This window comes from Episyrphus balteatus, chromosome 1 (assembly GCF_945859705.1).
Source record: "Episyrphus balteatus chromosome 1, idEpiBalt1.1, whole genome shotgun sequence".
Classification (NCBI taxonomy): Eukaryota; Metazoa; Arthropoda; class Insecta; order Diptera; family Syrphidae; genus Episyrphus; species Episyrphus balteatus.
The window spans coordinates 67,057,689-67,071,979 of NC_079134.1; the positions used below are offsets into that span (position 1 = coordinate 67,057,689).

Here is a 14,291-nt window from a genome sequence, read left to right on the forward strand (position 1 = left end):
TAAATGTATCGTAATTTTAAAATGAAAAAGAAGGTGCCAAATAATTTTTCATTGATTTTTGGTTGTTCTTTCGAATTTGACCTGTTCAAAATAATAGTAGTTAAAGTTATTTTTTAAGAATTTAAAAGCGGTTTATAACTTAGAATATTTATTTTTGGTTTAAAAGTAAGTACTCATATAATTTGAATAATTTTTCAACAAAAAACGATTTGTTTCGGTTTTAATCTATTTAAAGTTCGAAGAGCAAAACACTGCAGTTCGGATAAAGGAAACTTATACGAAAGCTGCTTGAAGAAGGGAAAACCTACTTGGAAATTCAAGTTTATATTAGGATGCTCCCCTACAATGGTAGCCAATGCAATAAAGTCAACGAAAGACCCGAAACGCGCGGTAGAAAAAGAAAAAAGACCGCCGTAGATGACAGGCGTATTGTCCAGACGAGGAAAGTTGAGCCTTCTGCATCGTTGTTTCACATCCAGAAGGCTTTAAGCCTAGATTGCAGTGCAGTGAACATTCGGAGGCGAATGTTAGACACTAATTTGTACGCTTGAAGTCCACGAAAAGTTCAGCGAAACATGTTAAAAAGCGTATCCAGTTTGTAAAAGACCACATAAACTGGCCAGCAAAGTAATGGCGTAACATATTGTTTACTGATGACAGCATATTTGTCCCTTTTGGTGGTACTGGATCTCCACAATACGTCCGACGTCCACCCAATACGGATTATGTTCCAAAGTATACGACGAAAACAGTTAAACATGGAGGGTCGAAAATTTTAGTATTTTAACATATTTCTTTGTTAAGAGCGGAACTTTTCGTGGGTTTCAAGCGTACAAATTAGTGTCTAACATTCGCCTCCGAATGTGCACTGCACTGCAATCCAGGCTTAAAGCCTTCTGGATGTGAAACAACGATGCAGAAGGCTCAACTTTCCTCGTCGGGACAATACGCCTGTCATCTACGGCGGTCTTTTTTCTTTTTTTACCGCGCGTTTCGGGTCTTTCGTTGACTTTATTGCATAGGCTACCATTGTAGGGGAGCATCCTAATATAAACTTGAATTTCCAAGTAGGTTTTCCCTTCTTCAAGCAGCTTTCGTATAAGTTTCCTTTATCCGAACTGCAGTGTTTTGCTCTTCGAACTTTAAATAGATTAAAACCGAAACAAATCGTTTTTTGTTGAAAAATTATTCAAATTATATGAGTACTTACTTTTAAACCAAAAATAAATATTCTAAGTTATAAACCGCTCTTAAATTCTTAAAAAATAACTTTAACTACTATTATTTTGAACAGGTCAAATTCGAAAGAACAACCAAAAATCAATGAAAAATTATTTGGCACCTTCTTTTTCATTTTAAAATTACGATACATTTATTAGTAATTGACCGTTACAAACTTTGACATCAAAGAAATTAAATTTTTAACCATAGAAGCACCGTAAATATAAAAAATGTTATTTTGTTGCAGGCACTACTATTATTTTGAACACAGCTGTATCTCGATTTCCGGCAAAACTACAAGTCCTATGGAAAAAAGTTGTATGGCAAGGTTGTAGGTAATAAAAAGATCTACAACTTATGAATCAACAATTTTTTCACATAACCTCAAAATTTACGTGAAAAATTCAAAAAAACGAGTTTTTGTTTTTTTATTTTTATCTTTTTCAAAAAAATTTTTTTTTTCTACGAAATTTGGTGAAAACTTACCTTATTATGTCCCGAATACACAGTAATTTATTTGATTTAAAATATTTTTTTTTTAACCTTTTTTTTTACTTAATACCAAAAAAACATTCTAATTTTCAATCGAAAATTCACGTGTCAAAATATCAGCTTTTTCAAAAAATCGGTGGGCGTTTTGTTCGTTAAAATCTCTTCTTTCTAATAGTGTAAACAAAAATTTACATTAGTACACCAAAGTGCATGTTCTCGAAAAATGCAAAAAGCTTGAATTCGAAAATTTTTTTATCATTATTCACAATTTTGGGCTATTTTTTAAAATTTACACTTAAATTACTCAAAAACCGTAAGATTTTATGTTACATCACTTGCTACGCAAGCAAGTAAAGCGACAGATTTGCCAACGTCCACTACTAGCAGGACGGGGTCAAATCATAATGCTAGTAGTAACAACAATCTTCCGAGAACGGCGCACAGTGGCCCGTTTTGACTTTTTTGCTTGCAAAATTAATATCTTCTAAACAAATAAAGATATCGCCACAATTTTTTTTTTTAATTGAAGAAAATTTCCAATGAAAATTGTGAGTTTCAAAAAAAAAAACTTTACAGGGTGTTTCAGAATTTGGTATTAAAGTAAGAAGTTTTAGATAAGGTGATAAACACTATGGTATATTGATATACAATCGTCAAAATCAATTTCTGAAGTAATCTGAGTGAAGTGACTTAGTGGGAAAAAGGAAAGAACCAATTCGAGTGAAACAGTGGGGAAAAAAGTATTTTTTTTTTTTTTAATTTGTATGCAATTTTTTATTTTTCTTTATAAAAGAGTATATTTATAGTGTATTTTAGTGATATATTACAAGTCAAATAGTGGAAAAGGGTAAAATTAACAAATTTACATATAAACAACACTAGACCTTGAAAACTATCATCTAAGTCCGGGGAAATTTGTAATAAACTCATCATTTCTGGAGAGTATTGTTCTTTCAGATCTTCTTGGGTTCTTACATGCCTTAAGGAAGAATTAAGTGGATCCGATAAGATTGCAAGCATGTTAAATAGGTCTTCATTCTGCCGAATCCTTGAAACTTTGCACGTGTTTTGATATCTGTACTTCTTGTAGTCTCTATTTTTGCACTCTTGGGCTTCTTCTGACAGTTCTCCAAGTGGTAGTGATTGATATTCGATGATATTTTGACTATGCACCAATATTTTGTGAAGAGTAGGTGTGAGTAGTTTTTCAGGATAATTTTGTTTTAGAAGCTCTGCTCTTCTCTTAGTATACTCTCCAAATTTAACTGCATTCACTACTTCCCTGCAATTCAAAACATTCAGTATTATTTTCAGCCTCATAATAACTTCTCCATTGACTCCAGTTATTCGAGCGGTTGCATCTGATTGTTCAAAAAATCTCCTTGAAGTGTTTCCATCATTAGTATTTCCATAGCCTTGCTTTGGTTTATCCACATCAAGTCCAAGCTCATCTCGAAAACGCGTTTGGATCGCTTGTTTTCTTCTCTTTTCCATCTCCTTGGTGCCAATAGATTCATCATAGTCTTCTCCTTCTTGTCGAAGGGTATACGCAAGTTTCAAAATAAATTCCATGCATCTGATTCTAGCATGCAGTGGAGAGATTCCATATTCGTAGTTATGTTCGTCTTCATTTGATTCATCTTGATTGTTGAAGCTTTTTTGTGTCCTTTTGCATATCGGACATGACCGCGTACACTTTGTTTCTGTCAATTCGTTTAAAACTTTTCCGTCAATCATCGTTAAAAAGAACTCGTGACTCACAAATATAGTTATTTCTTCATTAACTTTATATATTGTTGGTTGAATATCTGCTATTTGACTTCTAATATCACTGACTGTGGTATTTATGATGTCACTAGTCTCCTTAGCATATTGGAACATTATGGGTCGGCAGAAATGAACTGATGATGGGCGAGGGTTCCTCCAATGTTCACCATTTGAACTTTTGAGTCGAAGTGGGACAACTGATGCCATGAACAAGTGTGCGTCTGTTTCACCATCTGTTGTAATTATTTTTTGCTGGTAGGCACTTTGCCCAGAGATCCATCGCAGCCCCATTTACTCAGTGCAGTTATTTGATCTTCAGTTTTGCTTTCTAATAGGCGCCTTGTAGTATGGTCCATCATGTCTTGAAGTTTCACTCTAGCTGATATTTCCGTGACTTCGCAGTTATCTGGAACAGTTTCTTTTTTCGCAGCTGTTATTGCACTATAGGATGGCAAAACATCTATGTTGTGGTGCCTCAACGAAGTTCGCAGGATTTTGTATTTTTCTTTGGAGAGACCCAAATCCATAAACAAAGCTAACGCGTTCTCATTAGTATATTTAATGGGATTTTGTTGTGGAGTGGGAAAGCTTTCTTTGACTCTTTTAACACGAAGTGGACTTGCAGTAGATGTTGCCTTAATTATATCACTCTTCGCCTTCTGATGGTCCTTATTATATCTAATACTTAAAGCATCAGAGAGATGTTCAGTACTTATCTCCCTTGTAGCTTTGATTAGTTTTTGTTTTTTTGTGAATGTTGAGCACTCATCGACTGGTTTCCTTGGCCTTCCTACTGACAACCTTGATGTAGTTGGAAGATCACCCGTTTCTTCTGTTTGTCCGGTATTAATATGCAGAGATAAAGAAAGCCATTTTTCATTCTTTCTGAAGTTATGTTTCGATCTATTGGCTGCGATCCATTTTTTTTCTAATGTTGTAATAAAATACTTTTAATGTATGTTCAATTTCCAACAAATTTGCATCTGGTAGTTGGTATTCACTCACTACGGCAGAAATAAGTTCTTCAAAAGTCCTAATGTTGACAAAAATTTCAAACAAATTGTTATGCGATATATCCATTTTAAATATTTTTGTTGAACTATGCGACTGCTCTTTTAAACTTTAAATGATTATTTCATCTTAGTGTTTCATCTTTTTATACCTTAAAAATAAATACCAGCACCAAAAAATATTCTAATCCTTTTATTACTTATAATTTTATGACATCCCATGAAAACTACCTGTCTGTCTTTATATTTAAATATTAGAAAATTCGTTAATCCGGTAAAAAGCTCTTATCAAATTAAAGTACCTGAATGGAATTTAATGATATTAATTAAAAGTTTTATTAGAGGTTTAAAAGAAATAAGCTATAAAACCCTTTCAAACAAATTAGGTAGTAAATATACATAAAATATGTTTTTCCTTTTAAATAAAAGTCATGTTATTGGAATCCATCACATACAAAACAAAGAACTCTAATTTTCCAAAATTTTATTTTTACACATGAGAAAAAAAAGTCGAAAAAATGACTGACTTTATCAAATCAAATCGCTGTAGCTCAGTTGGATGCAAAATGACGCAGCTGAGCTTTTGGATTTTTATCAAGAAATATATAAGGATTTTGAATCAGCTGAGCTTGGTTTGATTACGTAGGAATCTTTTTTTTTTTTTCTATGCAATTTGAAGTCGAAAAAGTGTGCAAAAAACGGTGTTTCAAAAAACATTAAATTAAACAATTAAAAAATAAATTTTATTAAATGAAACAAGACGATTTATCTTTGACAAAGGTTTTAATTGGAATGAATCTCTTTAAGCAAAATTACAATTTACAAAGCAAACTACAAGTTAACAAGAAATGAAAAAATGACTTTCCGCATTTACATGGTGCAACAGATGGGTTAGAGAGAGTAAAGGTATGAATGAGATGGGTATAACAATCACTTGTTTCGAATTCGTTGTATTTTAAATCAAAAAACCGTTGAATTTCTAACTGAGTGCTTGTGATTAGTGTTGTGGCTTTAATAATAATAATTGTTATTGATACAAACTGATTGAATTTATGTGTTTTTTTGATTTTGTTGTGATTAATTGATTTATTTTTCATCATCGTAAAAAAAACGAGTACCATAAAAAGAAACATCACTGAGTGAGTTTAAGGTTTTAAAAAGTTTTTCTCAAGACTGGACCTCTGATTCATTGAGTGCCCCGGCGCAATCTTTAATAATTTTTGTATTTATTTTAACAATATTTACTTTCGCAATACCTATATTTATAGCTTTTTTTTTATTTGTTTTAATTTATTTTTAATCCTTCACCAAATAAGTTTCCATATTATATAATTTCATCCTAATATAATTTCCTTTTTTTGCTTTGCTCGCATTTCATTTTTTTTTTTATTATTTTTTCTTTTTATTGCATAGGGTGTTCCAGTTTATTTTAGTTAATTGAGTTTAATTCTTTTAAATTTAAATTTGATACTTTTTAGTATTACTTCTTCGCTCGCATTTCATTTTTTTATTATATTTTCTTTGTTTGCATAGGGTGTTCTGGTTGATTTTAATTTATTCAGTTTAATTTTTTTTAAATCTTTTTAAACATTTTTTCATACTTCACTTGATTTATACTTACTGTCCGCAGAGTTAAATTATTTATTTATTTACTTCATATATTATTTAATCCATTTGCTTTATAGGTATATATTTATCTATCGCTTTTTTATTTTCCTATTTGGATTAAGCATGGAAGAGTTTCACACATGAGAGATCCACCTTACGTATCCTATATGTGTGAAAAGCACTTCCATACAAAGAATATACTCCGTAAGTCCATTTTTAATAAATTAACCGCTGATGCTTTGCCAATCTCTTCTACATCAATCTGTACTTGCTCTGAAAGTAGTTATGATGCTTCATGTCAGAGTATAATGAATGCTTTGATAAAGAACAAGAAGCCAACCTCTTCTACAGTCACGTCTGCATCCCAGAACATTGCATCTTAATCTGTTCGTGCATCTACATCTCATGCAGCTACATCCATTTTAATACCTACACCCGTTCGTGCATCTTCACTTATTTGTGCAGCTACATCGGCTACTGGTTGATCGCTCAAACTCGTTGCTGACCATACATTTGTTACTCCACCTACATTCTGTGGACCGTTCGTGCATCTACACTTGATCGTTTACTGAATGTACCCCAAAAACATATGTCAGAGATTATTCTCTGCCAGCTGTTGCTCCTTCATCCCATATTTCTCCATCTCAATTTCCTTCCCGTGGGTTATACTCTTACAAAGCAGTGCGAAAGACAACACCAAAGCGTATGGTTTCCCGAAATATCTTTCGCACCCCAAGAAAACTATAAAGAGACCGGGAGTATCATTTAGAGAATAGCCTCGGCGTACAAATGAAAACGTTTTCAAAAGACCTAAAAACATTCATACACTCTCAACTGTTTCATAAGCGAAAGAGTCCATGGAAAGATGAAGAGAAGGATTTATTTTTAAAATTTTTCTTAAAATCCCCGTCGTGTTACACATTCATGTTGACTGCGGGATTCAAACTGCCATCGGTAAGTACCATCTACCGCTGGCACTCGGAAATTCGCTTACCAACAGGTTTAAGCCAGTCGATGGTAAAAATGCTTACAGAAAAAGCCAAAGAAATGCCAGACATGGATAAAAAATGTGTTATTCTTTTCGATGAAATGGTCATAAGGAAGGAAATGGAGTATAATGTCAAGGATGACATTATATATGGATTTTCGGACTTCGGGGAGTACGGTAGAGAGAACACTGAAGCCAATAAAGCAATAGTGTTCACAATAAGAGGGTTAAATAAGAATTGGAAACAGACGATTGTTTATTATATAGGATCACCAAAAGCGGAACATTTCCAAGATGTAAATTTTTATTATTAAAGGAGTTATAAATTGTGGACTGACTCCGGTTGCAACAAGCTGTGACCAAGGAACTTCGAATATATCAGCTTATAGAAAGGTCCAACCAGCCGTGCAGACAACACCTTATATAGTAGATATAGACAATCATAGAGTATTTTTGTTATATGACTATGTCCATCTCTTCAAGAGTGTAAGGAATATTTTGCTTGAGAATACCATTTCAATAGGGGATGATGTCGTATCCTGGAACATCATAGTGAAGCTGTTTGAAGAGGACTCTAAATCCAACACCTTTCAAGTCCTATACAAGCTATCCAACGCACATCTTAAACCAAGTCTTTTGATAAATTAAGAGTAAAGTTGGTCACGCAAGTTTTTAGTGAAAATGTATACTCTGTGCTTATGTATGCATTGACAACAAATTGTTTCCAAACGGATGAAGACAGAAAAATTGCTTTGGAACAGCTAAATTCATAAAGAAAATGAATGACCTATTCGACAACTTCAACACTGGTCAACTCTACTCGCGCAATCCCAACCAACAAGTTGTGTCGGAAACTACTGACACTCTTAAGTCATTAATAGATGCAAACCATTGGATAGCAACATGGCGCTCAAGTGGTTCTCATAAAACACCGCATTGCTTCAAGGGTTTTCAGCAAACACTTTTGGGAGTGCAGTTGATGTGGGAATATTTAAAGAGCAATGAGCAGAATTATTTGCTTCTTGCCCATTTAAATACTGACGTCGCTGAAAATGTTTTTTCTATGGTTAGGAGTAATAGAGGAAGCTACGAAAGAAACGCTTCTGCTTGGAGATTCATTCGGAATCTCAAGCAAATAATGTTTCAACATCTCTTATCAGCGGAACGTTCTGGTTACGCAGATGCGGATGCCGAGCCGTTGCTTAGCATAGGGAACTATGAAGATCCTATGGACATCAAACTAGCAGCCGAAAAAAAACAATATAAAATGAAGGTGCCAATTGAAGACCACCTATTGGAAACGCCATTGAAGTCTAGTTTGGATGATAGAAACGAACAAATAGACACAGACAAAGGAAATAAGGATATGGTAGCAAAAAAACTGCAGAAAGCAGCAGCAGTCTATTATGCTGGATTTGCAGCAGCAAAGCTTAAGAAAACATTAAAATGCGAAGCTTGCTCTCAGAATATGATTAATGAAGACGAAATAAGAGAGCAAACTTTGTTAACAGAACTGAGAGCTTACAGCAGCATAACAACACCTTCCCAGTTCGGCAAACTTACAGTTCCATCCGTAATGTTTGAAACTGTAGTTCAAAATTTCCAATCAATGTTCAACGCCAATATAAGTGAGAAACAGATTACGGAACATATAGTGGAAACATGGTTTGATCAGATATTTGAAGAAGAAGGCACATATTTACCAATAGGCTGTGGAAGTGAACATAGAAAAATTATTGGAAGATTTTTACTGAGAGGGCTCATCATTTTTACAGCGAGAAAATAAAATAAGGAGCTTAAGCCAAAAAGGCAGGGTAGATTCCTATAATTATTATATTGAACAAAAGTAATTTTACTAAACATAACATGGTATTTTAATTTTGTTATTTATTCCAAATTTTTTAGATAATAGAAACATGAATATTTTATTTATTTATTATTTAATTAATAAAAATAAACTGATTTTTTACCAAACGAAAACACCATGGTAAATTATCCCATTTCGTCCCGTTTCTCCTTGAACCTCGTAAGTACATTTTTTTAAATTTGTTTTTCCTCTTAAACATTGCTCTAAAACTTTCAGAATGAATAGATAAAAGGATTTTTGTTTAGAAAAAAACTCAATCAATATGTCTTAAACATAACTTGATTTCCTTATGTTCAAATCATATTTTTAATTTCACGAAAAATGTATATTTCTTTCAAGAACAGAACAAAATTTTATGTATAGATACGTGGTTCACGCAGAAACGGGACGATTTGCCCTAGCCTCAACGAGCTATTATAAAAAAAAATTTTAAATAACAAAATCGTAAAACTGTTGGAAATTAAACTTTGGGGCACCCTGTGTTCAGAACATTCAAGAAACTTCGTAAGCCAAAGACAATTCATAAATTAAATAATTGTAACAAAACGCTTAAGAGTTCAAGTAAATGTTGCAACATCGCGTTAGAACAATTCAAACAAAAGTTCCAAAACAAACGTTCATCGAAGTCTTTAAAAAAATATTCAAATTGAAAAAAATTAAATCACCTAGGAAACAAGAATATACATATATATATATTGTTTACATTTCTCCTCTATTTTCTGGCTGTCAAAATAGAAACACATGTTTTCGGTATTCTCCCTTACTCTTTCCTTAAAGACTCAAATATTTTTCTTCCTCTAACACAAAGTTTTTTTCCTTCATTCTACTCTCCATATCAGACATTTTGCTACCGCAGCGCACCCTAGTCCAAGGAAGCGAACCTAAAAAATTCACGTTCATGATACTACTATAGTTTCTATATACAAGGGCTTATCACATTTATAAGTTCAAAAGAAAAACAAAAACCAAGAAAAATTCATTTAAAATACATCTTAGAAAAACCATTTATGCTTCTCAGAGTAAAATAGATTTATTTGCAATATATATAGATAAATTTCTAGACATTAAATCCAAATGTTAACAAAGCGGATGTTCTTCATGTACAACGAGCATTAATTGGTGTAGGTAGCTTGACTTTAATTTCTATAACGCTTAAGCGGTATATAATCGAGTTCTCATCGAGAACAGTCTAGCAGAACTTGAAGCATTCAGACATTTTTTAAATCTTCAATTATGTTGTACATATTCCCATTTTTTCTTTATATTTTGCCCACAAATGCTAGTTTTATTATTTTTTTATAAGACCATTACGATTTATTAAATAAAACACATTCAAGTGTCCTTAAAATGTCTGATACAAATTACTCGGGGCGGTTTTGAACATGTTCAAAAGCGCCCCACCATACGGAAACCATTCAAAACTACCCCAACTGTGTCAACGCTCAACGACATAAAATGTTGAATAAATATTTAACATTAATATATTCATTCAAAAATTCACCGTCAATTAGTTTAAAATTCATTAACCATTAACAAAAATTGTATTGCGTTTTGAAATCACGTACCAATTTTTTTTTTAACTCTTACAACTAAAAAACTGAAATAATGCAAAACCACTATAAAAATCACCTTCCACCTATAAATGTGAAAGTCAGCCGAGATAACGATAGAAAGTCATTGACATTTATGGATATTGTGTTGACGGGTTCAAATATCAAAATACATTTAAAAAAGATTGATATACTAAAATTTTATATGCAGTGTTCAAATGTGCTCCGTGTTCAAAACTGCCCCACTCTCCCCTACTATATATTTTTTGTTTGCAATTTTTTTGATGTCATTTTTTGCAGTCAAATTCGATTTCCCACAAAAAACATCCGCAGCTGTCTAGCTGTCAGATAATAAAACAAAAAAAACGAATTTTATTCAAGATTATTTTTGAGTAGTTTTTACGCATAATTAATTTATTTTTGAAACGTTAGAAATAAAACAGACCAAATTAAATTGCTAAAAATGGATTTTTCTGATTTTCTATTTGTACATCCATCTGCATTTGTTCAAAGTTTGATTTTTTATTTTGGTTTTGCTTTCGGATAAGTTTTTGACATATTGGGGTATGTTCGTAGATTTGGGGCCAGTCGTCGTTCATGAAATTGAAGTTTTTATAGGTGGCCCGTTTATATGCAGGGTCGAAAGATCAAAATTGAAATTCGTTTGTGAAATGTGGAAGACTTGTTTAATTTTGACTTAACTTTACTTAACTACAACGGCCACTTTTTGCAGAAAGTGGAAAATTTACAAAAGATTTTTTTTTTCTTTCTAGCGCCATTTATATTTGAAAAAAAAAAACTACAAAAATTATTTTTGACATCACGAAATAAGCTTTCAGAATCAATTTTTTTAATTTTGTGGCCAGAAAAACTTAAAAAAATATTTAACTTAACTCATATAAAATTGACTTTTTAAAATAAAACACAAAAATCTTTATAAAAATCGAGATTCAGATTTTTGAATCTCGAATCCATATTTTTGAATCTCAAGTCTCAAATAGATCATGAAATCTGAGATTTTTCCACTTTTTTCTCACTTTACCACCTCTTTTAGCTGTCAGATTCACAAATTTGAAAAAAGTGAAAATTTTCAAACTCATAATGTGTTTCTAAATCCAACACCTTTCAAGTCCTATACAAGCTATCCAACGCACATCTTAAACCAAGTCTTTTGATAAATTAAGAGTAAAGTTGGTCACGCAAGTTTTTAGTGAAAATGTATACTCTGTGCTTATGTATGCATTGACAACAAATTGTTTCCAAACGGATGAAGACAGAAAAATTGCTTTGGAACAGCTAAATTCATAAAGAAAATGAATGACCTATTCGACAACTTCAACACTGGTCAACTCTACTCGCGCAATCCCAACCAACAAGTTGTGTCGGAAACTACTGACACTCTTAAGTCATTAATAGATGCAAACCATTGGATAGCAACATGGCGCTCAAGTGGTTCTCATAAAACACCGCATTGCTTCAAGGGTTTTCAGCAAACACTTTTGGGAGTGCAGTTGATGTGGGAATATTTAAAGAGCAATGAGCAGAATTATTTGCTTCTTGCCCATTTAAATACTGACGTCGCTGAAAATGTTTTTTCTATGGTTAGGAGTAATAGAGGAAGCTACGAAAGAAACGCTTCTGCTTGGAGATTCATTCGGAATCTCAAGCAAATAATGTTTCAACATCTCTTATCAGCGGAACGTTCTGGTTACGCAGATGCGGATGCCGAGCCGTTGCTTAGCATAGGGAACTATGAAGATCCTATGGACATCAAACTAGCAGCCGAAAAAAAACAATATAAAATGAAGGTGCCAATTGAAGACCACCTATTGGAAACGCCATTGAAGTCTAGTTTGGATGATAGAAACGAACAAATAGACACAGACAAAGGAAATAAGGATATGGTAGCAAAAAAACTGCAGAAAGCAGCAGCAGTCTATTATGCTGGATTTGCAGCAGCAAAGCTTAAGAAAACATTAAAATGCGAAGCTTGCTCTCAGAATATGATTAATGAAGACGAAATAAGAGAGCAAACTTTGTTAACAGAACTGAGAGCTTACAGCAGCATAACAACACCTTCCCAGTTCGGCAAACTTACAGTTCCATCCGTAATGTTTGAAACTGTAGTTCAAAATTTCCAATCAATGTTCAACGCCAATATAAGTGAGAAACAGATTACGGAACATATAGTGGAAACATGGTTTGATCAGATATTTGAAGAAGAAGGCACATATTTACCAATAGGCTGTGGAAGTGAACATAGAAAAATTATTGGAAGATTTTTACTGAGAGGGCTCATCATTTTTACAGCGAGAAAATAAAATAAGGAGCTTAAGCCAAAAAGGCAGGGTAGATTCCTATAATTATTATATTGAACAAAAGTAATTTTACTAAACATAACATGGTATTTTAATTTTGTTATTTATTCCAAATTTTTTAGATAATAGAAACATGAATATTTTATTTATTTATTATTTAATTAATAAAAATAAACTGATTTTTTACCAAACGAAAACACCATGGTAAATTATCCCATTTCGTCCCGTTTCTCCTTGAACCTCGTAAGTACATTTTTTTAAATTTGTTTTTCCTCTTAAACATTGCTCTAAAACTTTCAGAATGAATAGATAAAAGGATTTTTGTTTAGAAAAAAACTCAATCAATATGTCTTAAACATAACTTGATTTCCTTATGTTCAAATCATATTTTTAATTTCACGAAAAATGTATATTTCTTTCAAGAACAGAACAAAATTTTATGTATAGATACGTGGTTTACGCAGAAACGGGACGATTTGCCCTAGCCTCAACGAGCTATTATAAAAAAAAATTTTAAATAACAAAATCGTAAAACTGTTGGAAATTAAACTTTGGGGCACCCTGTGTTCAGAACATTCAAGAAACTTCGTAAGCCAAAGACAATTCATAAATTAAATAATTGTAACAAAACGCTTAAGAGTTCAAGTAAATGTTGCAACATCGCGTTAGAACAATTCAAACAAAAGTTCCAAAACAAACGTTCATCGAAGTCTTTAAAAAAATATTCAAATTGAAAAAAATTAAATCACCTAGGAAACAAGAATATACATATATATATATTGTTTACATTTCTCCTCTATTTTCTGGCTGTCAAAATAGAAACACATGTTTTCGGTATTCTCCCTTACTCTTTCCTTAAAGACTCAAATATTTTTCTTCCTCTAACACAAAGTTTTTTTCCTTCATTCTACTCTCCATATCAGACATTTTGCTACCGCAGCGCACCCTAGTCCAAGGAAGCGAACCTAAAAAATTCACGTTCATGATACTACTATAGTTTCTATATACAAGGGCTTATCACATTTATAAGTTCAAAAGAAAAACAAAAACCAAGAAAAATTCATTTAAAATACATCTTAGAAAAACCATTTATGCTTCTCAGAGTAAAATAGATTTATTTGCAATATATATAGATAAATTTCTAGACATTAAATCCAAATGTTAACAAAGCGGATGTTCTTCATGTACAACGAGCATTAATTGGTGTAGGTAGCTTGACTTTAATTTCTATAACGCTTAAGCGGTATATAATCGAGTTCTCATCGAGAACAGTCTAGCAGAACTTGAAGCATTCAGACATTTTTTAAATCTTCAATTATGTTGTACATATTCCCATTTTTTCTTTATATTTTGCCCACAAATGCTAGTTTTATTATTTTTTTATAAGACCATTACGATTTATTAAATAAAACACATTCAAGTGTCCTTAAAATGTCTGATACAAATTACTCGGGGCGGTTTTGAACATGT

General features: G+C 32.4%; 1 protein-coding gene across 2 annotated transcripts in view; it reads right to left on the reverse strand.

The window, feature by feature from the left end:
- LOC129905675 (nonsense-mediated mRNA decay factor SMG8) overlaps nucleotides 1-14,291 on the reverse strand; it is a 92,407-nt gene that overhangs the window by 61,556 nt on the left and 16,560 nt on the right. The gene's annotated exons all lie outside the window — the stretch shown is intronic.